This window comes from Triticum urartu, chromosome 3A (assembly GCF_056163025.1).
Source record: "Triticum urartu cultivar PI428250 chromosome 3A, HENAU_Tu73, whole genome shotgun sequence".
Classification (NCBI taxonomy): Eukaryota; Viridiplantae; Streptophyta; class Magnoliopsida; order Poales; family Poaceae; genus Triticum; species Triticum urartu.
Window position 1 is genome coordinate 618,626,607 of NC_141875.1, and position 26,402 is coordinate 618,653,008.

Sequence of the window (26,402 nt, forward strand, 5' to 3'; positions counted from 1 at the left end):
TTGGGCGAGCGGGAGGGGATTGGGCGGACGACAGGGCGAACAAAAGACGAAAGCATTGGGTAAGAAGGACGATGACCTGAACATTCGCCTTTGTAGAGAGTGATAGATATGAATCATTCAAAAATAAAGAGTCAACAAAGTATGCTTAGTCGAGAATAAGGAAATTCAATGAATACCGAGGAACGACATGAAGCCTTCTTTCTCAAACAAGTTAAACATCAACTCCAAAGCTTTCTGACACTTGGGTCAACCCTAAAGTCTCAACAAATATGCCAAAAATGGAAGGTGCTTTAATTTGAAACTTCCAATTCTCATATATGTATTGTCTTGGTTTTTCAAAATATATATAACAGTTGTCATCGGAATGAACGAGGCGCATCAACGCGCGCCTTCATGTTCTAGTTTACCATAAAAATGTAGCATAACACAAACCTAATTAAGAGAAGGTAATAAATACATGATGGATTGACAACATACACATCGAAAACAAAAAATATTGAAAAAATTCTGAATTCGTATACTAACATTTCAACGAGAAACGACATTTATAGACCCTGTGGGGAAAAAATCATCACTTCAAAATGCTTTTGGAAATGACATTTTTGGATCATTGACTTTTTTAGCCACGGCTTCTACAAATGTCATTTCACGATAAAATTTTGCAAGCGTTGAAACTTTTGTCAATGTTTGTCACCAAAAAATTCCAGATTTTTATGAATTTATTATTATTATTATTCTATTTTTACTGTTCACCCGAGCTAATATGTCGGGCTTAGAAACTCCATGTCCCATACACATTTCCTTTTGTCATGAATATATTCATCAAGTATGAAACTTACTTTGTAAAAAGTATTGGAAATAAAAATCAACTAGAGTGTACAAAAATCGCACAAACCTTACAAGTTACAACCAACGTTCCCAGGATTCTTGAGGGAGTCACTAAAGGCAACTGAAGATGAGAGATCAATGTTTTAACTCTCGAAGAACGGTCTGACTTCGAAATGACAGAGGGATGAACAGTAACCATAGCACACGGTTCAAATCAAGCTTGCCACACAAGGGAATCCAGACCCAAAATAGCACAGGATCATGGTTCAAAATCGCATGAAAACACCGCTGAAATCATGCTTGCCTCACTAGCAGAATCACAGCTCAAAATTGCGGCTCAAATCATGGTTGTCCACACGAGCAGAGACACCGTTCACATGAGCACAACCACAGGTTCAAATTACAGAGAAACAAAGAGCATCACACAGAAAGGGGATTAAAAATTGAACACGCAGAAGAAGTACAGCTAATTAAAGACGCAACGAGGAGCTGCGGCATCGAAGACGAAGTAGTCGACAACGTCTGATCAATATGGAACACACAACATGGACAACCAGTTGAAATGAAAATACAGGTGAATTAAAGAATTGAAACACACAACATGGACAACCTGCTGCATATAGGAAGTGAAGAAGCTCCATTCCTGAATATAAGTAAAACTGCATATTGTGAACTACATGATTGTTCAAAAGTCCTGTTAAAGTAACTAGATAATCGATGTTGCGGGGCACATACTCATACACTGAGCTGCTGCAATCACCTGTCTGGTACAATGTAACCACATCACTCATCTCAAATAAAACATACCACTAGATTCAGTGATGTTATAGTACAAAAAGACACTGAAATAGATATACATTGGTACTGGGGTACAGAGAACTTCCGCAAGAGTTCCAACACACAAAAACCAATAGTAAAATCACCATTGGGATGAATAAAATGTACTGCTGCAAACAAAGACATTTATCTCTGAACTATATATGCTAACCATATCTTATAATAGATAATCAATTCAGCAACACATTAAATGCTAGTTAACATCCAAAATAGGAAAATAAAGGGGAAAACGGGCCACATCTTTAAAAAGGTGCACAACAAAACCATTTATCATGCACAGAAACTAAAACACTACATCAGCTAGATTTCAAGTCTTGCATGCACAAAACTAATTAACAAGCTAACCATCTAAGTAAACTAGAATGCCATCAGCCACAAAATTCAGAAGGTAACTGCAGCTCCCTCTACATTTTCACATCCGGGCTTGGGACCGGCAAATGCGGTGTTAAACCACACCAATCATCATTCAGCAAAGCATACAGGCCACACCAATCATTCAGCAAAGCATACAGGCCACACCAATCATTCAAACAAAGCATACAGGCCACACCATCAAGCAAATGCAACATTCACACACACAGAGAGTCACACACACAAGCAAATGCAACATTCACACATAGACACAGTCAGTCACACACACAGTAGCGCTTGCACACAAGAAATAGAGATAGATAGGGGTACATCACACGCACAGGGTCACACACACAAGCAAATGCAACATTCACACACAGACACACAGTCAGTCACACACACAGTAGCGCTTGCACACAAGAAATAGAGATAGATAGGGGTACATCACACGCACAGGGTCACACACACAATGGATCGCTTGCACACAAGAAACAGAAATAAATAGACATAGATTGGGGCACAAACAGAAAGCTAATAAATGCAAGAACGAAGTAAATTCAGAAAGCTATAAAGAAATTCCAGGACCTGAATGAGTAAACTGATTTCTGAGGGGCGAGGGTGATTCAGATCTTCATTCGTGAAAATTGGAAGCTAGTTAGAGGCTGATTAAGTGATTATCTTCATCACTACCCGCAAGTTTGTAGGCGGAGAGACATATGCTTATTTGTTTACAATTTGGTTCGTAATTCAAATATCATGGGCAACACTCTTATAGAAATTTTGGTTAAGGTAGGCCATTCATACCTAAACAATATATGTTTCAAGTTGGCAACATCGGTTGCCTCTCATCAGTTCCAAGCCGATGGCTAGTCTGAAATGACATGAGCAACTTAAAATGTGAGTGTAATGTAAATGATGTTTCTATTGTTCTTGAAGCAAGAAAAGTAGCTTACATCATCAGCAGCACCAGCAGTCATATGTACAAATGAAGATTTGGATGACCTGTTATGTAATAAGCATTGCATGAGTCAAAGATACTTAGAAATCAGTTTACGATCATAACAGCATAAGTAATTATTCATGTGTGTATATCAAAGTTATCAAGGAATCAAGGATTCAGTATAAAACAAGTCAGACAAAATGATCAAAATTCATACTCTGACCATTTGAAAGCATAGAAACTTACCGATGATTTATCGTCCTGCAACTCCAATAATTCACCTGGTTTGTCGTCTTTTGACTTTAGCTATAGGTGAGAAGAACTAAGAACAAATAGAAGTACACAGATGGAAGTAACCAGTGTGTTTTGAAATTAGCAAACATCCCACCGTTTGTCTTGCACGGACGGGGGAAATGCATTTCAGCAAACCATAAATAAAACAATCAAAAGAATACCTCTCTCGACATTGCTTGCCTATACATCCCCCCATGGCGTACTTCTGTGTCCAGGAGTGTGCCGTGGACTCATACTTGGCCCCATCAGTCTTGTACATGTGAGCTCAGGCACCAGAGGATCATCGGGGTTGGGGTCCGTCAGTAACGAACAGATTGACAGGAGGACCTATTAACAGAGACGGGTAAATGTTAGAGAAACATAAATGAAGAATTTCTGTGAGATTAAGTTGCTGGAGGAACCAAGCTTATATCAGCAACAAGCTTTAAGAAAACATGGAACAACCAATCTAGGAATACATATCACCTTTGACATGGTCAAAGCTGGCTCCACTGTTCCTTGAGAATGTCAAGGCAAATGTTGATGTTGTTGTTGATGTTTGGGTGGAACACCTTGGTGCGGAAAGAGACCTGAACTATGTTCATGTCTGAATGTCATTAAAAATAGATAAGATAGCAAGCAGCAGCAAACTAGTTGTTTGAGGACCCCAAGACATTTGTGTAACAGCAATTCCAATATCATAGAATCAATATGAACTCTCTTTTTTACAAAGGTTAGCTCGGTACACCGGAAATTACCTTCAGGGGCTTGAAGGCATAATCCGGTGGGAAATGGATGTTCACTAGACCACCAGTAAATGGGTTGTCCGAGGGTCCCATGATAGTGCCCTGCCAGTGAAACATGTCCTCACCTGCAGGACCTGCCCGAATAAAAGGAAAGTAATATAGTATTACACAACAGTCAGACAAGCATTTGTATGAAGCCAGTCAAGTAGGAGTATAAAACAAGTCATATTTACTGCGAGACCAAACAGCGGCCAGCTTTAGTTATGTGTGAACAAGTTCAGAATTAGGCATGAAATTATGTTACCAAGGGTTATCCATCATATACCCATCCAGTATAATGATTAGAATAATTCAAAATTCATTGATCTTAATTTCAAGATGTTAGTGGAACCAACTGATGTATTAAAAACATCAAGTCACCCAGGAGGCCAGGACATCCACTGAAGCCACTTATTCTCCACAAAAACACATAATATCAGGTTTACACACATTATGAATGCTAAAGTTGCTTCAGTAATTATATTTCTTCCTGTATGCATTGATAGACCAAGGAAAACAGGTGACCATTACAACCTTACCTACTAAAACATAGGCCACTCTTGATGATTCTCTCTATTGGTTGGGATGGTACTGTTCATGCTTCAGTAATTATATTTCTTCCAGTATGCACTGATAGACCAAGGAAAACAGGTGATCATTGCAGCCTACTAAAACAGAGGCCACTTTTGACAATTCTCTCTATTGATCAGGCTAGTACTGTTTGTGTTTCTTAAATCAGATTTGAACAACATTACTATCGGTGTCAAAACCGGCGGATCTCGGGTAGGGGGTCCCGAACTGTGCGTCTAGGCCAGATGGTAACAGGAGGCAAGGGACACGAAGTTTTACCCAGGTTCGGGCCCTCTTGATGGAGGTAAAACCCTACGTCCTGCTTGATTAATATTGATGATATGGGTAGTACAAGAGTAGATCTACCACGAGATCGGAGAGGCTAAACCCTAGAAGCTAGCCTATGGTATGATTGTTGTTCTGTATGTTGTCCTATGGACTAAAACCCTCTGGTTTATATAGACACCGGAGAGGGTTAGGGTTACACAAAGTCGGTTACAATGGTAGGAGATCTGCATATCCATATCGCCGAGCTTGCCTTCCACGCCAAGGAAAGTCCCTTCCGGACACGGGACGAAATCTTCAATCTTGTATCTTCATAGTCCAGGAGTCCGGCTGAAGGTATAGTCCGGCCATCCGGACACCCCTAATCCAGGACTCCCTCAGTAGCCCCTGAACCAGGCTTCAATGACGACGAGTCCGGCGCGCAGATTGTCTTCGGCATTGCAAGGCGGGTTCCTCCTCCAAGTACTTCATAGAAGATTTTGAACACAAAGATAGTGTCCGGCTCTGCAAAATAAGTTTCCACATATTGCCATAGAGAGAATAATATTTACACAAATATAATCTGCTGACGTATTCCGTAGTGTGATGCACCACGGCCAAGCCTTTATTCGAATCGTTTTATTGTCCCACCTCAGCGTGTCATGCGAGGCGGTTTCCTTGGCATGTCTTGTTAAAGCAGAGATCGTGTCCCCTTATTCCGGGATTCTCATCAATACGGGCGTGGGTAATCCAACCGCTTCTAGGACTCCTAGACTATAGGCAAGTCCAAACGGCCACGGAGAGGACGCTTGATATTCACCCTCTTTATAAAGGGACAAGGCTTTTACTTTTTTTCCCTCCCGTGCTCAATCGAATCCTTCCCCTACCTCAAGCTCAAACACCCAAAGTTCAGGTCAGGTGCTCCGAACCTTTAATCATGTCTGGATCTAGCCTTCAAGGCCGATGGGTGCCTTCCTCCGTCACGGAAGAAGACATCAAAAAGTTGAGGGAGGCCAGATATCTGACCGCCGAGGTTGTGCATTGGCTGCCTGCCCGAGGGCAGGCCGTCCCCTCCCCCAAACCCAACGAGAGCGTCGTGTTCGTCTCCCACTTCCTCCGAGGTCTAGGCCTTGCTCTGGATCCTTTCGTCAGGGGTTTGATGTTTTATTACGGGCTAGATTTCCATGATCTAGCTCCGGACTCCTTTCTTCATATCATGACATTTATTGTCGTGTGTGAGGCCTTCCTCCGGGTTACCCCTCACTTTGGCCTGTGGCTCAAGACCTTTGAAGTAAAGCCGAAGATGATCGAGGGGCAACATGCAGCGTGTGGAGGTGCCTAAATACGCAAGATGACGGGAGCTCCATGGCCCAAAGGTTCCATTCTAGAGGTGTCTGAATTGTGGCAACAGGAGTGGTTCTACATCACGGCTCCTAGAAGTGCCAAGTGGGCGGCCGCCCCTGTTTTCCGCTCGGGCCCTCCACCACAACTGATGTCATGGATCAGCAGAGGTCTGAGCTGGGGTCCAGCCAAGGACGTGCCTATACTGCAAAGCCGCATTCGAGATCTCTTCAATGGAGATTTTAGTTTGGTTGCGGTAATACAAGTTATGCTGGTTCGTCAAGTCCAGCCTTGCAAACGCCGGCCCCTTCGCTTGTGGGAGTTCAATCCCGAGGGACCGCGTGTCATTCAAAATTTCCTCGGGCCGACGCACGAGGAGATGTACAAGTCATTCTTCGGACCTCAGGTAGAGTGTCCGGAAATCACCGAGGACGTGGGCCTGAGCAGTAACCGCGCCGCCGAACAGGTAAGGAATCTTCCGGCCGAACATACTATCTCTCATTTGTTACGAAGTTATTTCTGAGAGTTTGCTTTTTGACCAGGACTGGATAACAAAGGCGAAGTTGATTCGGTGTTCGGCCCCCCTCCCTAAGGGTTTGGATAATCCGGTATTGGAAAAGATGCTCCAGGTCGCACCTTGCCCGGAGCCCTTGAAGGAAGATACTGGGAAGGATAATACGGGTGGACGCGGGCCCCCAACGCTGCCCATTCTAACCGAGGGAGCGAAGGAAGACGACCGGCGGAGGAAAAGGACTGCGCCTGGGGATTCGGACGCCGAAGCTTCCAAACGGGAGAAGAAGTCTCCCACAGAGGGTCCTACCCGCTTTTGCCGCACAAAGTCTGCGGGGGGATCGATTCTCCAGCGAGTCGTAAGTGACCCGAAATACTTTAATAGTACAGGTATGCCATCTTTTACTTCTGAGAAAATAACCACCGCATATATCTTTGCAGTTCGGGCCTTAGCCCCTCTCAAATGAGCTCGTCTTCGGGGGATCTTCTTCCAGAGATGATAGAGAGCGAAACGCCCCTCCGGACTCCTCCGCTCTGGAAGCGGGCGACCCCAGTGTCGTCGCGGAGGGCCTCTCTGGGTCCGGTGAGGCCAGAAGATAATCCCATTGACCCCCGAAGCTCCCAGTTTCCGGCTCCCGAAGAGAGCGGAAAAAAGAGTCCGGCATCGTCTGGTGTGCGATCGGATGTTCTGACGGAGTTGGTGGGGTGAGCGGCCATCTCAGATGAACACCGTGTGCTGATGAATACTGTGATGGAGACAATTTTGTCCGCCGAAAGAGGATTGCATGAAGCTTTTATGAGTCTACTGACATGCTTTGAGGTATGTAAAATAACGTATCATAGTCCTGCACATGCTGGGTGTGCCCTGTGTAGATAGTAGCCCCTGAGACTCTGGTGGTCGTCGGAAACGACGACGAACAGAGGATCATATTCCCAGGTAATAACCATACTGCCTTTATGTGCAGGTGATGGAAGCTCCGGTGGCTAGCCGGACTAGCGAGTTTGCCCATTTAAAACGACAATTGGATGCGGCAGACGCCGACATCGAGCTTGTTAACAAAAGGCTTGACGAGGCATAGGGTAAGTGTCATTATCTGGTAAACACCACATAGTAAGAGCAGCATGATGCCAGTATCTTTAATATGTTGTGACTGCAGATGGAGCTGCCACTGTTGAAGCCTTGCGGGCAGAACTTGCCCGAGCCAAGGAACAAGCGAGGTTTAGTAATGCGGCTGCTTTGAAGGCGGCCGAAGAGTTGAAAACCGAGAACGCCGCGCATGGCGAGAGCCGAGATAAGATGGCCAAAATGGCCATAGAATTAAAAGCTGCCGCCGACCGTTGCCGGGTTCTTAAAAAGGAAAACCTAGCGAAGGCATCGGACCTTGAGAAGGCTGCTGTGACGAGAAAAGACATTCGCTCTGCTATGAGGGCGAAGAAGGAGGAGCTGTGGGAAGCCGGGGATATTGTAGCTGGGAAATCCTTTATGTTGCGGAGGAAGTTCGGAGATCCACGGTATGCCTCTTTGGATAGGTTGTGGAGTTCGGAGGATGTGTATATGGATTTGGCGGCGAGCGCTGCCGATGCGGCCAAGTACTTCTAGGGTCAGACGGACCGTGAAGTGGACCAGCTATTTTGGACACAATTCCATTCTCCCGAGCGTCCGCTTTCATTGACTGACCAATTAGCCGAATGGGCCGAACTAAATAGGTTGTCCGGACTCGCCATGAGGTCTGTTGTGGATCAGCTATGGCCGGAAAGGCCAAAATCGAACAGCTATTTCAGCTTGGTGCAGCAACTCCTTGACGTGGTGCCGCGCATTAATGCGATGAAGAGGTCGGCGTGCATAGAGGGCTCATAGATGGCCTTTGCCGTGTTAAAGCATACCGAGCGGAGATGGATGCTACCACTGTTGCAGCGCGGGATTCGGCCATAGGTCGAATGGCTGCTGAGCACTACTTTGAAGTTCTTGAGGGTGCTCGTTTGATAGAGACCCAGTGCTCAAAAAATATTATGTTTGAGTGATATGTAATCTCATTGTAAGCGAAATGCTTTTATAAATTTTTATGAGGCTATTTTTATACTTTTTCCTAAAAGTAATATGATGCCTCCTGGGCGGCCGTTTATGTATACATGTGTATAACCTGAAAGATTGCAGCCGTCGGCTTCAACCCCCACGCATTTAATGCGGAGGTGCTCGCAAAAACACGCGTTCACACTTAACCCAACGTCTTGGTCCTATTAAGGAGGTGATAGCGGAGCAAGCGGGGCAACCGGACTATAATGATTTAGCACTTTCACTTAGCCATAGGAGTTTGACAGTGGGGCTACTAGATAGCCCCTGGTGGCTCCGCACTTTCCCGATCCGGGGTGCGTACATGCCTGGCCGGAAAACGGCCCTTCGTTAAGGCGGAGGAATTCTAACATTCCAACAGGTCATCGAGTGCTTGACCAGTTTCACGCTATATCATGACAGTCAATTTTCGGCTTTCTCTACTGAGGTGCTCGTCCAGATGAACCAGGGCACAATCACAGTAGTTCTCCTGGTGCTACCTTAGCCGGTAAAGTGGAACGTAAGGCACCAAAACACAGGAGCCGGGTAAACCCAACATTTGACCAAAGACAATGATTTGGAGCTGATGCACATAAGGCCAAACTCGCGACGCCGAACACTCCCTAAGGTATTCGGTCTTTGTGGTATAAACCGGGCCTAAAAATGGCCTTTGTAAGAAGCCCCTTGTGTCCAGGTACGTGCATTGTTCGGGCATGGCCACATGCCAAGACGTCAGCATCCTTCTCAATGGTGGATATGTATCAACAAGAGACAGTAAAAAAAGGTTTACGCAGGGTCTTAATCTAAAAAGAATCCTTGGAGCGGGTCCCCGCTGCACGTCTGCGCCTGTGTCTCCGTTGTGCCGTATCCTGGACGGGTGTAGCATGATGATCGTCTGTAAAAGAGAGGAATTTAGGTGAAAAAGTTGTCGTGCGAAAAGATAGTTTTTAAAGAAACCATGTATAATTCAAGATGAGAAGAAATTGCCACTTGTCTGCGCGCGTTGAGCCCCTTGTATTGACAAATAGGGGTGTGACCATTTATTCGGTATAGATAGCGGCGCCGGACTTGATTAGTTGTGTTTGAGGTCTTGACGACCTATTGGATGCTTTTGCTGGTCCGGGCGCCTTTAGTGTGCGACTGCCAAGGCAGCCGCACTCTCTTCAGCGCGCAGAGATCGCTTGATATTTCCTTTTACTAAAATGATGCCACGTGGACCGGGCATCTTGAGTGTGAGGGAGGCGTAGTGTGGTATTGCGTTGAAGCGAGCGAAAGCTTCGCATCCGAGCAGTGCTTGATAGCCACTTTGGAACGGAGCGATGTGGAAGGTTAAATGCTCACGACGGAAGTTATCGGGGGAGCCGAATATAACTTGTAGTAGGAGGGAGCCCGTACAACGAGCCCCTGGGCCTGGCATTACTCCTTTAAAGGTAGTATTGCTATGGCGAATTTTTGTTGGGTCTAACCCCATCCTGCGGATTGTATCCTGATATATGAGGTTTAGACTGCTGCCACCGTCCATCAAGACTCGTGTGAAGTGATGTCCACCAATTATTGGGTCTAATACCAGGGTGGCCCATCCTGCGTGTCGGATACTTGCTGAGTAATCGCGATGGTCAAAAGTGATCGGTTGAGACGACCAGTGGCAGGACTTCGCGGTGACAGGCACTTGGGTATATTTTCCTGGGAGTGCCGCGTTGTTTTTTCCCTTGATCACGTGTAACACGTTTACTGTTTTGACTTCTGGTGGAAATTTCTTTTGTTCCCCAGTGTCTTGCTTGGGAGGCTCGTCCTCGTCTTCACTTGGTGTATCCTCCCCCTTGTGTACGGCGTTGAGCTTGCCGGACTGCTTGAAGACCCAACATTCTCTGTGGGTATGATTAGCAGGTTTACCAGGGGTACTATGGATCTGACATACTTGGTCCAGAATTTTGTTGAGGCTGGACAGTTCATCCCTGGTGCCTTTAGGGGGCGGCTTTTGTTGACCTGGCCGAGAGCTTTTGAATCCGGCGTTTACTGCCGTGCCCTTCGTGCTATCTTCTTTATTCCGGCGTTTGTTATTGCTGTTGCGCCGTTATTTCCCGTTTCCATCCCTAACTTCAGATGTACTGGGGTCGCTGGTGCTGCATCTGGCTAGCCAGCTGTCTTCACCCGCGCAAAAGCGGGTCATGAGGTTTGTTAATGCGGCCATCGTTCTCGGCTTATTTTGGCCGAGGTGTCTGGCGAGCCATTCGTCACGGACGCTATGCTTAAAAGCTGCCAAGGCTTCGGCGTCCGGACAGTCGACAATCTGGTTCTTTTTAGTAAGAAACCTGTTCCAAAGCTTTCGGGCTGACTCTCTGGGCTGTTGAGTTATATGACTCAAATCGTCCGCATCCGGGGGTCGGACATAAGTCCCTTGAAAATTTTCCTGAAAGGCATCTTCGAGCTCTTCCCAACTTCCAATGGAGCTTTCGGGGAGGCCTTTAAGCCAGTGACAAGCTGGCCCTTTGAGCTTGAGGGGTAAGTACTTGATGGCGTGGAGATCATCTCCTCGAGCCATATGGATATGAAGGATGTAGTCCTCAATCCAGACCCCAGGGTCTGTTGTTCCATCGTATGCCTCTATGTTTATGGGTTTGAATCCCTCTAGAAATTCATGGTCCAGCACCTCATCGGTGAAACATAGGGGGTGTGTGGCACCCCTGTAGCTGGGTGTACCGCGTTGTTCGGATGTTTGTTGTGTTGCATTGTATGCTGGGGCGCGCTTGCGTGGTCCATAGATGGATCTTGTTGCGCCGTCCTTTGGGTGCGAGCCCTCGTATGGGTCGCGTGTTGTATTGTGAGTGGCGTTGTTGTTGGAAATATGCCCTAGAGGCAATAATAAAAGCATTATTATTATATTTCCTTGTTCATGATAATTGTCTTTATTCATGCTATAATTGTGTTATCCGGAAATCGTAATACATGTGTGAATAATAGACACCAACATGTCCCTAGTAAGCCTCTAGTTGACTAGCTCGTTGATCAACAGATAGTCATGGTTTCCTGACTATGGACATTGGATGTCATTGATAACGAGATCACATCATTAGGAGAATGATGTGATGGACAAGACCCAATCCTAAACATAGCACAAGATCGTATAGTTCGTTTGCTAGAGTTTTCCAATGTCAAGTATCTTTTCCTTAGACCATGAGATCGTGTAACTCCCGGATACCGCAGGAGTGCTTTGGGTGTACCAAACGTCACAACGTAACTGGGTGACTATAAAGGTATACTACGGGTATCTTCGAAAGTGTCTGTTGGGTTGACACGGATCAAGACTGGGATTTGTCACTCCGTATTACGGAGAGGTATCACTGGGCCCACTCGGTAATGCATCATCATAATGAGCTCAAAGTGACCAGGTGTCTGGTCACGGGATCATGCATTACGGTATGAGTAAAGTGACTTGCCGGTAACGAGATTGAACGAGGTATTGGGATACCGACGATCGAATCTCGGGCAAGTAACATACCGATTGACAAAGGGAATTGTATACGGGATTGATTGAATCCTTGACATCGTGGTTCATCCGATGAGATCATCGAGGAGCATGTGGGAGCCAACATGGGTATCCAGATCCCGCTATTGTTTATTGACCGGAGAGCGATCTCGGTCATGTCTACATGTCTCCCGAACCCGTAGGGTCTACACACTTAAGGTTCGGTGACGCTAGGGTTGTAGGGATATGTATATGCAGTAACCCGAATGTTGTTCAGAGTCCCGGATGAGATCCCGGACGTCACGAGGAGTTCCGGAATGGTCCGGAGGTAAAGAATTATATATAGGAAGTGCTATTTCGGGCATCGGGACAAGTTTCGGGGTCACCGGTATTGTACCGGGACCACCGGAAGGGTCCCGGGGGGTCCACCGGGTGGGGCCACCTGCCCCGGGGGGCCACATGGGCTGTAGGGGTGTGCGCCTTGGCCTACATGGGCCAAGGGCACCAGCCCCAAGAGGCCCATGCGCCTAGGGTTCAAGAAGGGAAGAGTCCCAAAGGGGGAAGGCACCTCCTAGGTGCCTTGGGGAGGAGGGATTCCTCCCTTGGCCGCCGCCCCCCTAGGAGATTGGATCTCCTAGGGCCGGCGCCCCCCCCTTGGCCCTCCTATATATAGTGGGGAGATGGAGGACTTCTCACCCCACGCCTTTGGTGCCTCCCTCTCCCTCTCCAACACATCCTCCTCCTCCATAGTGCTTGGCGAAGCCCTGCCGGAGTACTGCAGCTCCACCACCACCACGCCGTCATGCTGCTGCTGGAGCCATCTTCCTCAACCTCTCCTTCCTCCTTGCTGGATCAAGAAGAAGGAGACGTCACGCTGACCGTACGTGTGTTGAACGCGGAGGTGCCGTCCGTTCGGCGCTAGGATCTCCGGTGATTTGGATCACGTCGAGTACGCCTTCCTCATCCCCGTTCTTTGAACGCTTCCGCGCGTGATCTACAAAGGTATGTAGATGCAATCCGATCACTCGTTGCTAGATGAACTCATAGATGGATCTTGGTGAAACCGTAGGAATTTTTTTTTCTGCAACGTTCCCCAACAGTGGCATCATGAGCTAGGTCTATGCGTAGTTCTCTTGCACGAGTAGAACACAATTTGTTGTGGGCGTAGATGTTGTCAACTTTCTTGCCGCTACTAGTCTTATCTTGCTTCAGCGGTATTGTGGGATGAAGCGGCCCGGACCAACCTTACACATACGCTTACGTGAGACCGGTTCCACCGACTAACATGCACAAGTTGCATAAGGTGGCTCGCGGGTGTCTGTCTCTCCCACTTTAGTTGGAGCGGATTCGATGAAAAGGGTCCTTATGAAGGGTAAATAGAAGTTGACAAATCACGTTGTGGCTTTCACGTAGGTAAGAAAACGTTCTTGCTAGAACCCTATTTCAGCCACGTAAAACTTGCAACAACAATTAGAAGACGTCTAACTTGTTTTTGCAGCAAGTGCTTTGTGATATGATATGGCCAAAGTTGTGATGAATGATGAATGATATATATGTGATGTATGAGATGTTCATGCTATTGTAATAGGAATCACGACTTGCATGTCGATGAGTATGACAACCGGCAGGAGCCATAGGAGTTGTCTTTATTTTTTGTATGACATGCGTGTCATTGAGAAACGCCATGTAAATTACTTTACTTTATTGCTAAACGCGTTAGCCATAGTAGTAGAAGTAATAGTTGGCGAGCAACTTCATGGAGACACGATGATGGAGATCATGGTGTCATGCCGGTGACAAGATGATCATGGATCCCCAAGATGGAGATCAAAGGAGCTATGTGATATTGGCCATATCATGTCACTATTATTATTTGATTGCATGTGATGTTTATCATGTTTTGCATCTTGTTTACTTAGAACGACGGTAGTAAATAAGATGATCCCTCATAATAATTTCAAGAAAGTGTTCCCCCTAACTGTGCACCGTTGCGACAGTACGTTGTTTTGAAGCACCACGTGATGATCGGGTGTTAGATTCTAACGTTCACATACAACAGGTGTAAGACAGATTTACACGTGCAAACACTTAGGTTGACTTGACGAGCCTAGCATGTACAGACATGGCCTCGGAACACAGAAGACCGAAAGGTCGAGCATGAGTCGTATAGAAGATACGATCAACATGAAGATGTTCACCGATGTTGACTAGTCCGTCTCATGTGATGATCGGACACGGCCTAGTTAACTCGGATCATGTTATACTTAGATTACTAGAGGGATGTCTATCTAAGTGGGACTTCATTGTATAATTTGATTAGATGAACTTAATTATCATGAACTTAGTCTAAAATCTTTACAATATGTCTTGTAGATCAAATGGCCAACGTAGTCCTCAGCTTCAACGCGTTCCTAGAGAAAACCAAGCTGAAAGACGATGGCAGCAACTATACGGACTGGGTCCGGAACCTAAGGATCATCCTCATAGCTGCCAAGAAAGATTATGTCCTACAAGCACCGCTAGGTGACGCACCCGTCCCACAGAACCAAGACGTTATGAACGCTTGGCAGACACGTGTTGATGACTACTCCCTCGTTCAGTGCGGCATGCTTTACAGCTTAGAGCCGGGGCTCCAAAAGCGTTTTGAGAGACATGGAGCATATGAGATGTTCGAAGAGCTGAAAATGGTTTTTCAAGCTCATGCCCGGGTCGAGAGATATGAAGTCTCCGACAAATTCTTCAGCTGTAAGATGGAGGAAAACAGTTCTGTCAGTGAGCACATACTCACTATGTCTGGGTTACATAACCGCTTGACTCAGCTGGGAGTTAATCTCCCGGATGACGCGGTCATTGACAGAATCCTCCAGTCGCTTCCACCGAGCTACAAGAGCTTTGTGATGAACTTCAATATGCAGGGGATGGAAAAGACCATTCCCGAATTATTTGCAATGCTGAAATCAGCAGAGGAACATCAAGTGTTGATGGTGAATAAAACCACTAAGTTCAAGAAAGGCAAGGGTAAGAAGAACTTCAAGAAGGACGGCAAGGGAGTTGCCGCGCCCGGCAAGCAAGCTGCCGGGAAGAAGCCAAAGAATGGACCCAAGCCCGAGACTGAGTGCTTTTATTGCAAGGGAAGTGGTCATTGGAAGCGGAACTGCCCCAAGTACTTAGCGGACAAGAAGGCCGGAAAAACGAAAGGTATATGTGATATACATGTAATTGATGTGTACCTTACCAGTATTCGTAGTAGCTCCTGGGTATTTGATACCGGTGCGGTTGCTCACATTGTAACTCAAAACAGGAGCTGCGGAATAAGCGGAGACTGACGAAGGACGAGGTGACGATGCGAGTCGGGAATGGTTCCAAGGTCAATGTGATCGCCGTCGGCACGCTACCTCTACATTTACCTTCGGGATTAGTTTTAAACCTTAATAATTGTTATTTAGTGCCAGCTTTGAGCATGAATATTGTATCAGGATCTCGTTTAATTCGAGATGGCTACTCATTTAAATCCGAGAATAATGGTTGTTCTATTTATATGAGAGATATGTTTTATGGTCATGCTCCGATGGTGAATGGTTTATTCTTAATGAATCTCGAGCGTAATACTACACATGTTCATAGTGTGAGTACCAAAAGATGTAAGATTGATAATGATAGTCCCACATACTTGTGGCACTGCCGCCTTGGTCACATAGGTGTGAAACGCATGAAGAAGCTCCATGCTGATGGACTTTTAGAGTCTCTTGATTACGAATCATTTGACACGTGCGAACCATGCCTCATGGGTAAAATGACCAAGACTCCGTTCTCAAGAACAATGGAGCGAGCAACCAACTTATTGGAAATCATACATAGTGATGTGTGCGGTCCAATGAGTGTTGAGGCTCGCGGTGGCTATCGTTATGTTCTCACCCTCACTGATGACTTGAGTAGATATGGGTATGTCTACTTAATGAAACACAAGTCTGAAACCTTTGAAAAGTTCAAGGAATTTCAGAGTGAGGTTGAGAATCAACGTGACAGGAAAATCAAGTTCCTGCGATCAGATCGCGGAGGAGAATACTTGAGTCACGAGTTTGGCACGCACTTAAGAAAATGTGGAATAGTTTCACAACTCACGCCGCCTGGAACACCTCAGCGTAATGGTGTGTCCGAACGTCGTAATCGCACTCTATTAGATATGGTGCGATCTATGATGTCTCTTGCCGATTTATCGCTTTCTTTTTGGGGCTATGCTTTAGAGACTGCCGCACTCACTTTAAATAGGGCTCCGTCGAAATCCGTTGAGACGACACCGTATGAATTATGGTTTGGGAAGAAACCTAAGCTGTCGTTTCTAAAAGTTTGGGGATGCGATGCTTATGTCAAGAAACTTCAACCTGAAAAGCTCGAACCCAAGTCGGAAAAATGCGTCTTCATAGGATACCCTAAAGAAACTATTGGGTATACCTTCTACCTCAGATCCGAAGGCAAGATCTTTGTTGCCAAGAATGGATCCTTTCTGGAGAAGGAGTTTCTCTCGAAAGAAGTAAGTGGGAGGAAAGTAGACCTTGATGAAGTATTACCTCTTGAACCGGAAGATGGCGCAACTCAAGAAAATGTTCCTAAGGTGCCTGCACCGACTAGAGAGGAAGTTAATGATAATGATCAAGATACTTCTGATCAAGCTCCTACTGAAATTCGAAGGTCCACAAGGACACGTTCCGCACCAGAGTGGTACGGCAACCCTGTCTTGGAAATCATGTTGTTGGACAACAGTGAACCTTCGAACTATGAAGAAGCGATGGCGGGCCCGGATTCCAACAAATGGCTGGAAGCCATGAAATCCGAGATAGGATCCATGTATGAAAATGAAGTATGGACTTTGACTGACTTGCCTGTTGAGCGGCGAGCCATAGAAAATAAATGGATCTTTAAGAAGAAGACAGACGCGGATGGTAATGTGACCATCTATAAAGCTCGGCTTGTAGCTAAGGGTTATCGACAAGTTCAAGGGGTTGACTACGATGAGACTTTCTCACCGGTAGCGAAGCTAAAGTCCGTCCGAATCATGTTAGCTATTGCCGCATTCTACGATTATGAGATATGGCAAATGGACGTCAAAACGACATTCCTTAATGGTTTCCTTAAGGAAGAATTGTATATGATGCAGCCGGAAGGTTTTGTCGATCCTAAGAATGCTGACAAGGTGTGCAAGCTCCAACGCTCGATTTATGGGCTGGTGCAAGCATCTCGGAGTTGGAACATTCGCTTTGATGAGATGATCAAAGCGTTTGGGTTTACGCAGACTTATGGAGAAGCCTGTGTTTACAAGAAAGTGAGTGGGAGCTCTGTAGCATTTCTCATATTATATGTAGATGACATACTTTTGATGGGAAATGATATAGAACTCTTGGACAGCATTAAGGCCTACTTGAATAAGAGTTTTTCAATGAAGGACCTTGGAGAAGCTGCATATATATTAGGCATCAAGATCTATAGAGATAGATCAAGACGCCTCATAGGTCTTTCACAAAGCACCTACCTTGATAAGATATTGAAGAAGTTCAATATGGATCAGTCTAAGAAGGGGTTCTTGCCTGTGTTGCAAGGTGTGAAATTGAGCTCGGCTCAATGTCCGACCACGGCAGAAGATATAGAAGAGATGAGTGTCATCCCCTATGCCTCAGCCATAGGTTCTATTATGTATGCCATGTTGTGTACCAGACCTGATGTAAACCTTGCCGTAAGTTTGGTAGGAAGGTACCAAAGTAATCCCGGCAAGGAACACTGGACAGCGGTCAAGAATATCCTGAAGTACCTGAAAAGGACTAAGGAAATGTTTCTCGTTTATGGAGGTGATGAAGAGCTCATCGTAAAAGGTTACGTCGACGCTAGCTTCGACACAGATCTGGATGACTCTAAGTCACAAACCGGATACGTGTATATATTGAATGGTGGGGCAGTAAGCTGGTGCAGTTGCAAGCAGAGCGTCGTGGCGGGATCTACATGTGAAGCGGAGTACATGGCAGCCTCGGAGGCAGCGCATGAAGCAATTTGGGTGAAGGAGTTCATCACCGACCTAGGAGTCATACCTAATGCGTCGGGGCCGATCAAGCTTTTCTGTGACAACACTGGAGCTATTGCTCTTGCCAAGGAGCCCAGGTTTCACAAGAAGACAAGGCACATCAAGCGTTGCTTCAACTCCATTCATGAAAATGTTCAAGATGGAGACATAGAAATTTGTAAAGTCCATACAGATCTGAATGTAGCAGATCCGTTGACTAAACCTCTCCCTAGAGCAAAACATGATCAACACCAGAATTCCATGGGTGTTCGATTCATCACAATGTAACTAGATTATTGACTCTAGTGCAAGTGGGAGACTGTTGTAAATATGCCCTAGAGGCAATAATAAAAGCATTATTATTATATTTCCTTGTTCATGATAATTGTCTTTATTCATGCTATAATTGTGTTATCCGGAAATCGTAATACATGTGTGAATAATAGACACCAACATGTCCCTAGTAAGCCTCTAGTTGACTAGCTCGTTGATCAACAGATAGTCATGGTTTCCTGACTATGGACATTGGATGTCATTGATAACGAGATCACATCATTAGGAGAATGATGTGATGGACAAGACCCAATCCTAAACATAGCACAAGATCGTATAGTTCGTTTGCTAGAGTTTTCCAATGTCAAGTATCTTTTCCTTAGACCATGAGATCGTGTAACTCCTGGATACCGCAGGAGTGCTTTGGGTGTACCAAACGTCACAACGTAACTGGGTGACTATAAAGGTATACTACGGGTATCTTCGAAAGTGTCTGTTGGGTTGACACGGATCAAGACTGGGATTTGTCACTCCGTATTACGGAAAGGTATCACTGGGCCCACTCGGTAATGCATCATCATAATGAGCTCAAAGTGACCAAGTGTCTGGTCACGGGATCATGCATTACGGTACGAGTAAAGTGACTTGCCGGTAACGAGATTGAACGAGGTATTGGGATACCGACGATCGTATCTCGGGCAAGTAACATACCGATTGACAAAGGGAATTGTATACGGGATTGATTGAATCCTCGACATCGTGGTTCATCCGATGAGATCATTGAGGAGCATGTGGGAGCCAACATGGGTATCCAAATCCCGCTATTGTTTATTGACCGGAGAGCGATCTCGGTCATGTCTACATGTCTCCCGAACCCGTAGGGTCTACACACTTAAGGTTCGGTGACGCTAGGGTTGTAGGGATATGTATATGCAGTAACCCAAATGTTGTTCGGAGTCCCGGATGAGATCTCGGACGTCACGAGGAGTTCCGGAATGGTCCGGAGGTAAAGAATTATATATAGGAAGTGCTATTTCGGGCATCGGGACAAGTTTCGGGGTCACCGGTATTGTACCGGGACCACCGGAAGGGTCCCGGGGGGTCCACCGGGTGGGGCCACCTGCCCCGGGGGGCCACATGGGCTGTAGGGGTGTGCGCCTTGGCCTACATGGGCCAAGGGCACCAGCCCCAAGAGGCCCATGCGCCTAGGGTTCAAGAAGGGAAGAGTCCCAAAGGGGGAAGGCACCTCCTAGGTGCCTTGGGGAGGAGGGATTCCTCCCTTGGCCGCCGCCCCCCTAGGAGATTGGATCTCCTAGGGCCGGCGCCCCCCCTTGGCCCTCCTATATATAGTGGGGAGATGGAGGACTTCTCACCCCACGCCTTTGGTGCCTCCCTCTCCCTCTCCAACACATCCTCCTCCTCCATAGTGCTTGGCGAAGCCCTGCCAGAGTACTGCAGCTCCACCACCACCACGCCGTCGTGCTGCTGCTGGAGCCATCTTCCTGAACCTCTCCTTCCTCCTTGCTGGATCAAGAAGAAGGAGACGTCATGCTGACCGTGCGTGTGTTGAACACGGAGGTGCCGTCCGTTCGGCGCTAGGATCTCCGGTGATTTGGATCACGTCGAGTACGCCTTCCTCATCCCCGTTCTTTGAACGCTTCCGCGCGTGATCTACAAAGGTATGTAGATGCAATCCGATCACTCGTTGCTAGATGAACTCATAGATGGATCTTGGTGAAACCGTAGGAATTTTTTTGTTTTCTGCAACGTTCCCCAACAGTTGTATGCCGCTCTGTGTTGGTAGAGGGGTCGTCTATCCGGCCAGGTGGCTGCTTTGATATTTGGTTGTGGGGGGTCTGAGGCCTCCTCATCGAATTCAGGTAGCAGCTTCCGCTTTGGGTAGCTCTTGGAGGGGCGATTGTCACCGTACCTCGCTGCTGTGTTGAGTGTTTTACTCCATCTGATTTGGAGTGTGTCTTGCGCAGCCTTGAGCCTTTGCTTATGCTTTTTAAGACTTCTCGCAGTGGCAACAAGCCTTTACGGGCATTCTGCTGCTCCGGGTGCCTGTCCGGTGTTATGTCGTCCGGACTATTATCCTTGATAGAATTTGTTTGTTCGGTTTGATTATCCGGATTGCCGTTGTCCGGCAGCGGTTCACCCTGCTCCAGCGCTGGGTCTATGTGATCGTTATTTCTATCGAGGCAGGATTTGGGGCGGCGCTTGCGTCGCCGCTTTGACTGCTTCTCGAGGGAACAAGCCTTTGGTGCGTCCTTCCGCTCCTCGTCGTCATCTTTTGGTGTGTCCACCATGTATACGTCATATGGTGAGGTGGACGGTGGTTCTTCTTCGCCTCCCGCATCGTCGTCCATACCGTCGATGTTTTCAGAGTCGAAGTCGAGCATGTCGATTAAATCGTCGATAGTGGCTACAAAGTGGGTGGTGGGTGGGCTTTGAATTTCTTCATCGTCCGTATCCCAACCTTGCTGACCATAGTCCGGCCAGGGATCTCCTGATAAAGAGAGAGACTTTAGTGTCTTCAGAATATCGCTGAAAGGCGAGTGTTGAAAGACGTCCGTGGCGGTAAACTCCATGATCGGCGCCCAATCGGATTCGATCGGCAGGGGCGCGGAGGGTTCGAAGTCCGGGGAGGAGTCCGGCTCCTTGGAGTCACGAGTCTCGCGGAGTCTAGGGCTGATGTTTGGGTCGATCGCCGTTGGGATCGTAGCCCCCGAGGCGGCGTCCAACCACCCATCCTCAATCGGCGCAGTTGGCTCCAAATTAAGGGTCGAAGCCGATGCGGGTGCGGCCTCCAGGGCACTGTTCGGCGGTAGAGCTAGATCATGCTCGTCGTGACAGTGCGGCGCGCTCGGCAGTGGCTCGAATCCGTCGAAGATCAAGTCCCTACAGATGTCAGTCGTGTAGTTTAAACTTCCAAATCTGACCTGACGGCCAGGGGCATAGCTTTTGATCTGCTCCAGATGGCCAAGTGAATTGTCCTGCAGTGCGAAGCCGCCGAAGACGAAGATCTGTCCGGGGAGGAAGGTCTCACCCTGGACTGCATCACTATTGATGATCGTAGGAGCCATCAAGCCTAACGGCGACGACACAGAGGAACTCTCAATGAAAGCACCAATGTCGGTGTCAAAACCGGCGGATCTCGGGTAGGGGGTCCCGAGCTGTGCGTCTAGGCCGGATGGTAACAGGAGGCAAGGGACACGAAGTTTTACCCAGGTTCGGGCCCTCTTGATGGAGGTAAAACCCTACGTCCTGCTTGATTAATATTGATGATATGGGTAGTACAAGAGTAGATCTACCACGAGATCGGAGAGGCTAAACCCTAGAAGCTAGCCTATGGTATGATTGTTGTTCTGTATGTTGTCCTACGGACTAAAACCCTCCGGTTTATATATACACCGGAGAGGGTTAGGGTTACACAAAGTCGGTTACAATGGTAGGAGATCTGCATATCCGTATCGCCGAGCTTGCCTTCCACGCCAAGGAAAGTCCCTTCCGGACACGGGACGAAGTCTTCAATCTTGTATCTTCATAGTCCAGGAGTCCGGCTGAAAGTATAGTCCGGCCATCCGGACACCCCCTAATCCAGGACTCCCTCAATTACCAAAGATAAAGTTGCTTCTATAATCATATTTATTCCAGTATGCATTAATAGACTAAGGAAGACAGGTGACCATTGCCACCTCACCTCCTAAAACATAGTTCAATCTCAAAAATTCTCCCTATTGATTTGGATGGTACGCTTATGTTTCTTAAATAGTCTAGTCCATGCCTAACAGATTAGATTGGCATTGTTTATGTTTCTTATATAGTGCTAGTCATGCCTAACTGTCCATATAAACTGTGAAGTCCTTGGCAATTTTAATTTCTTTTGGTTATGGCAGTTAAGAACTTGAGAATCATATAGTGCTACAAGGTGGCGCATGTTCTGCCCATGTGGTACTGACCTAATGAGCTGTTGACTGTAACTGTAATAAGGTTGGCATACTTTCTAACAGAACAAAATCCAAGGTTTTTTTAATGACCTGCTCAGAAGATACATCACACACTTGACATGAGTCAATCATATCAATAGTCCATGTATAATTCATAAGCAGTAAGTATTCTCCACCAATCAATCTAGCAACCCTAAAAGCATTGCGCGAGCACAGCTAAACAATTGACAACCTAACCCCATGACCAGTAACAACAGTTAACAACCAGACCATGCCAACGGCGCGCTCATCCAGACGCAATACAATTCGGGGCAAGATCTAGACAGAATCAAACGGGGCAAAGGGGAAATCACCTGTGCTGCGTGAGGTGGGAGGTTCCTTCTGCAGGTCCTTGCAATGAGACCATTTTGTTGGTCCATACTTTCTTACAAGAACAATAATTTTGTCATCTTCCTGTAGAAAAAATATCATAATCATAAATATAATTATAAAATGTGCAAAAGGTTTTTTCTCGAGCAAAGTCAGGAGTGCACTACCAAACCTCTTGAGTCCAAGGACCTCTGATGAGTTCATTGTTAAGAACCTTCTGCCATGGATGTAAATATTGTACCTCTGTCCTATCCAGAAAGAGCTCAGCTACGTAGGTAGATACCGACACAATATGTGAGCTCACCACACTTGCATATACAGAACATCATCCAATGAAGTACGATGTTACTATATAACTAGCTAAAATGTGGGCTATTCATTCATAAGGTTACCATTACCAGCCATGAGATAAACATTGTGTAAAATATAGGAACGAGTTAAATTTGAGAGGGATTTTCATCCAAACACATACCAGGTTGATGAGCGATCTACGACTTCAGTAAAACACCAGAAGCACACCATCAGAACAACAGTAATGAATCAAATTAGCCATCATGAAAACATCCATGCAAATATCAGGTGCCAATATCTAAAAACAAAAGTTCCAGTAGCACAATTTGGTTACATAAACGCTTTGGGACTACAGGAATCAGCATCACAAAATGTAAGGAATGTCAATATACCTGCGTTATATGCCAACTCAACCCATCAGTGTCCTTAGATACACAATAAAGAGCAAATGTGATACGTCATGTACCTTAAATACTTAGAAATGCATTATTCCAAGGACATAATACCAAAAAGAGAATATGATATCCACATAAGACATAATCACAAAAAAGTTCAGAAAAAAGAATAGTGCAAGGTCTGTTATCTATGATTGGGAACTACCAATACCAAAGTTAGATACCAATCAACAAATAACAATCAATCAATCAACAAACAACAAACAACAATCAATCAATCAATCAACAAATAGCAAGCAAGCAATCAATCAATCTTAATAACCATACACAAACAGCAATCAATCATGCCATATAAACATGTAGCATCTCAAGGCAAATTTTTAAGAGATATGGTTAATAACTTGAATAAAACACACCATGGCTAGTATACTAACAACAAGTGATATCAATATTCCTACCTTCCACATCAGATTTGAATCAGTGAACTTCAAAAGGGAACAAAGAACAACAGTAGAAACGCAGTATTGTCACACACCATGGTAAACATGATAATTGATTAGGAAAAGAAGGAAAAACAAACATGGAAAAGGGTGCTCTGATGAGTGGATGCATTGGGTATGAAAACAAACAGGGAAAACGTGATTATGCTGCATTTGATGCCAAATCGGTCACGCAAAGAAGTGGAAACCAAGCAAGTGATTGTTACAAGAGTCAAGCTTCTCTGCTCAGCCTATCATCCTAATTTATCAGCAAGAGAGAAGCCTCACATCACGGTACCCACGGCCTACATGGTTTGCGCCCCTGAACACGGTCATATAGTGGAACATAAGCAAAGCATGATAACAAGAAACAAGTTGAACACACATCATCATATATTGGAACATAAGCAAAGCATGATAGCAAGAAACAAGTTGAAAAGAACACCATCAGAACAACCGTAACAGACAAGAACAAGATTAGGTATATCTAGGATGAGAACACACACGCCTGCTGGTAGAACAAGAATCGACAGAGGGCAACCAAAGTATCACAAGGGCGCATGCGTTTGAGACCCGAAAATAACCGACGAACAACGCAGGTGATAGAACAGAGGAACCGATTTGACACCGCTCCAATTTCGAAACCAGAACCCATCATTCCTGCAACGGTCGCCCCGACGCGAACACGAAACGTAGGATCATCAGATAACAGAAGCGCACACACAAATTTCTCAAACAGAAACGATACGCAGGATCGTCAGATAACAAAAGCACACGCACAAGTTTCTCAAACAGACTTGTTAGCTGACAAACTAGATGGTGACCCAAATACCGCGCTCTCTCGCTTCCTCCCAGAGTCGCAGGGACGGAGACCCCCGACGAGACAGCCCCAAGAACACGCGGGACAACGGCGAGGACGAGCAAGAATCAAATCACACGCGACTGGACGACGACGGTGAGGACAAGCAAATCAAACCGGACGCGATTTTCTATCTAAACGGCCGACAACGAGGACGAGCAAAATCAACCAAATTAGACGCGCTTCAGAATAGACAAATCGAGGATGAGCAAAATGAAACAAATCAGACGCGATTCTTCTACTCTAAACGGACGAATCGAGCGAGGACGAGCAACATAGGACGAGCGAGGACGAATTGAGCCAGGCGAGAGGAGGAGAGGCAGGAATCCAGGACGAACTGCCTCACCGGACGCGACACGAGGAGAGGCAAGAATTGAGGACAAGTCGCCTCACCAGACACCAGAGGAGGAGAGGCACGAATCGAGGACGAGCGCGCGCAGCTGGCGCACGACGCTGGTGCCCCCGCCGCCGGTCGCCCGCCACACTTGGCCGAGCCCCGCAGGCGGAGAGGGAGAAGGGCACGCGGGCGGGTGGATTTGGAATCGGCGACCGGAACGGAGACCACCACGCGGCCAGGACGGGCCGAGGACGAATGAAGGAGGCAAGAGGCGCTGCCCGGACGAAGAGAGGAGGAGCGGGCCGGCCAAAGGGTGGAACTTTATAGCCGAGGCGGAGGCGGTGGCGGCGGGCGGGGCCTTGTCCTTGCCGGATATGAAAGGTAAGTTTTTTTCATGAGACAAGGATACGAAAGGTAAGTGGAGCGGGGGTCGGCGGCGGCGGAGCGGGGAGTTTTCCAGGCAGCTGATGCCCATGCGTGTCGTTGCCATGCCTCTTTCCTTTCTTTTTCGATTGATTGCATGGCGAAAACAAATGTGTTCTTTTTTTAGTGTTGTGAAAATGAATGGGTTCGTGTTCGTGTTAGAAACATGCTACCATTGCCAAAAAAAGCCACGTTCATATACGCACAGCACGGGGAACTAAAACATTCGATGTACTCATTTCGGTAGCACCAACTTATTAAGTGTAATTTCTTTTTGCCCAGCTAGTACGTATCCGAGTTGATCGAGAACTCGTGTCGCCCGCTCTACCTTCTGTTGCTTCCCTCCCCTTCATGGCCTCTCCTTCCCTCCCGCCGCCAAGATAAGCCCGGTCAGTGTAGGCGGCGGGGGGGCATTTCTCCCCTCCTGATGGCGTGCGCAATATGGAATGCGGCATCGTGTCGGGGGCGTGGTGGCACCGAGTCAGACGGGTGCGTTGGTAGCGGGGGCAGATGGCAGGGCTGCGGCGGCGGCTATGCGGATTCCGAAGGTGCGTGCTCGGGGTGCTCGATGAACTTCCTTTCAAATTTGATGATTTTTTTTCAGATTTAATGAAGTGTTTTTCAAATTTTATGATTTTTTTCAGATTTAATGAAGTGTTTTTCAAATTTGGTTTTTTCAAATTTGAGAAACACTTCATTAAATCCGACCGTGGTCCTATAGGAGCTCCCCTTGGACCCAAGGGGCGGCGGTTTGTCCCTCTT

General features: G+C 46.6%; 1 pseudogene across 1 annotated transcript; it reads right to left on the reverse strand.

Annotated features, from left to right (window-relative positions):
• Positions 1-631: 631 nt before the first annotated feature.
• Positions 632-25,692, reverse strand: LOC125534419 (uncharacterized; annotated as a pseudogene). The gene is made up of 9 exons (XR_015599365.1): positions 25,274-25,692; positions 23,329-23,350; positions 23,029-23,178; positions 22,841-22,940; positions 3,988-4,109; positions 3,716-3,819; positions 3,203-3,577; positions 2,970-3,018; positions 632-2,887 (listed from the first exon to the last, which is right to left on the reverse strand). The product of XR_015599365.1 is annotated as an uncharacterized LOC125534419 (transcript).
• Positions 25,693-26,402: the final 710 nt, after the last annotated feature.